The following is a 2,445-nucleotide window of genomic DNA, read 5'->3' on the forward strand; positions in this document are numbered from 1 at the left end:
TGGAGCAGGTGAGCAGGGACACCAGACCAAGTGGGGTGCCGGTCGCTGTCATCGGGGTGAGCCTCTGGTGGTTAATGAAAATTCTTTGCTCCCGCATGCCACGGTCCTGCCTGGTGCTCACACCTGCTGCCAGCGCCAGCCCCACTTTCACCTGCAGCCAGCGCCAGAGGTGCTGCTTGCACCCGTTGCCAGTGCCCAGCACCGGTCCCAATCACTCGGGACCATCAGTGGGTACGAGTGGTGGCTGCCAGCTCTGATCGCCCTTGAGGGCTTCTCCACCTCCCCTTGCTCCTGAAGGGTGATTGGGGCAGCAGATGCCTCTCGCACTCACTGAAGGCACTGGCCCTGCTCACACCCACTGCTGGTGCCAGCCCCAATCATTCTTTGCCATCAGTGCATGGGAGTGGCAGCAGCAGGAACAGAGCTGCTGGCAGACAGGGGACTGGGGTCCGCAGCAGGAGGGGCTGAGCAGGTGGGCGAAGGATGGTCTGAGACCTGCCCCTGTGCTTACTGCAGCCTCGTGGCCCACAGTTCCTTTCAAGGTGCATGAATTCGTGCACTGGGCCCCTAGAATTTAATAAATGAATTCAGCAAAGTAGCAGAATACAAAATTAACATCCATTTTGTGTTTTTGCATGTACCTGTCCAAATTCCAAAAGGGAACCCTAGTATACTGCTGGTGGGAATGCAGACTGGTATTTTTATAAACAAATAATGAACTCTCAGAAAGAGAAAGTTTAAAAAATCCCATTTACTATCACAACAAAAAAACACACCACAACATACCTAGGAATAAACTTAACCAAGGAGGTAAAAGACCTGTACTTGGAAAACTATAGGACATTGAAAAAAAGTAGTAGAGGAAGATACAAACAAGTGAAAGCATATACTGTTTTCATGGATTGGAAGAATTAACATCATTAAAATGTTCATTCTAGCCAAAGCAATCTACAGATTCAACACAATCCCCATTAAAATACCAATGGTAGGATGCTGCTGCGGAGCATAGCCATGGGCAGCCAAGCAGCGGCCTCAGCTTCCCTGTGCTCTGGGCCAAGCCGACTCTCTAGCTAGGAGTGGTGCCACAGGCTTCCTGGAGGCGGCAGCACTCTGCCCAGGCTGCAGCACATCCAGGGGCATGAAGGCGGTTTTCTGCAAGTCGGGACTGGACTGAGAAGTGGGGAGGCCCAGGACAGCAGCCAGTCAGTGTGTTTCATCTTTGTCTCAAAGAAGAGCTGCTTCAAGAGAGAGTCCTGCCCTGCTCGCTGTTTCTGATCACACTTCGCTCCCTGTCCTGGCCCATCCTTAGCTCCGTAGCTCGCCCTCCCTTCAGGCCTCTGACTGCACCTGAGCTCCTTCCCCATCCCCTGGAATTCTGGGTGGTGCCCACCCCAGAAGCCCCGACAAACTCATTAGTGTGGCATCAGGGGACAGTGCTAATCAGCTTACCCGGCAGCAGGATAAATGCCCGCTGACCCCTGGTGAAGGAAGCCACCACTCACACCGATGCCCCCCTGAGACCTGCCCAGTGCCTGCGCCTAGTGTGAGGGAGTCCAGAAGCCCAAGGTTGCCACAGGGTCTCTGCCAGCCTGGCCATGAACCTGGAGCCACCCAAGGCCGAGATCTTCTCTGCCACCAGGGTGATAGGGGGCCCCGTCACTCCCAGGAAAGGGCCCCCAAATTCAAGCAGCGGCAAACCAGGCAGTTCAAGAGCAAGCCCCCCAAGAAAGGTGTCCAAGTGTTTGGGGACGACATCCCTGGAATGGAAGGCCTGGGGACAGACATCACGGTCATCTGCCCGAGGGAGGCCTTCAACCACCTGGAGCTGCACAAGCTGGCCCAGTATGGCATCATCTAGCTGCACCTGCTGTCCCGACCCCCTTGTTCCCCCCCCCACCCCCCCACACACACACTCAGAATTAGTGTGAGGAGGCCAACCTGCAGCCAGGGCGTCAGGATTGCAAGATCGTGTCTGGAGACCTTCAAAGGGCAGCGACGTCAGGCCCCTGGACATCAGGAGCCCCCCGCCTCCTCTCAGGATGCCCTTGCAGGCCAGCCAGGCTCTGCCTGACCTCCCAGGAGACTGGCCCACATCCCCTCTCCTCCTGCAGCTGGAAAACCAGGGCAGGAGGAGCTCTGCCCATAGCCACTCCTGGCTGGTGCCACCGGGTCAGCATGGTGGGTGGCCATGCTCACTATCCCTGTTTCAAAATAAAATGATCATGCCTCCATCAAAAAATACAAATAAAAATAAAAATAAAATACCAACGGTATATTTAACAGATCTAGAAAAATATTATAAAAATTTATATGGAACCACAAAAGATCCCGAATAGCCACAGCAATCTTGAGAAAGAAGAACAGAGGTGAAGGGATCACAACACCAGATATCAAATTATACTACAAGACCACTGTAATCAAAACAGCCTGGTACTGGCACAAGAA

General features: G+C 53.7%; 1 pseudogene; it reads left to right on the forward strand.

Moving 5' to 3' along the window:
* Positions 1 to 1,595: 1,595 nt before the first annotated feature.
* On the forward strand, positions 1,596 to 1,858 carry LOC129149470 (retinal rod rhodopsin-sensitive cGMP 3',5'-cyclic phosphodiesterase subunit gamma-like; annotated as a pseudogene).
* The last annotated feature ends 587 nt before the right edge of the window (positions 1,859 to 2,445 follow it).

Source organism: Eptesicus fuscus, chromosome 1 (genome assembly GCF_027574615.1).
Source record: "Eptesicus fuscus isolate TK198812 chromosome 1, DD_ASM_mEF_20220401, whole genome shotgun sequence".
NCBI classification, from domain to species: Eukaryota; Metazoa; Chordata; class Mammalia; order Chiroptera; family Vespertilionidae; genus Eptesicus; species Eptesicus fuscus.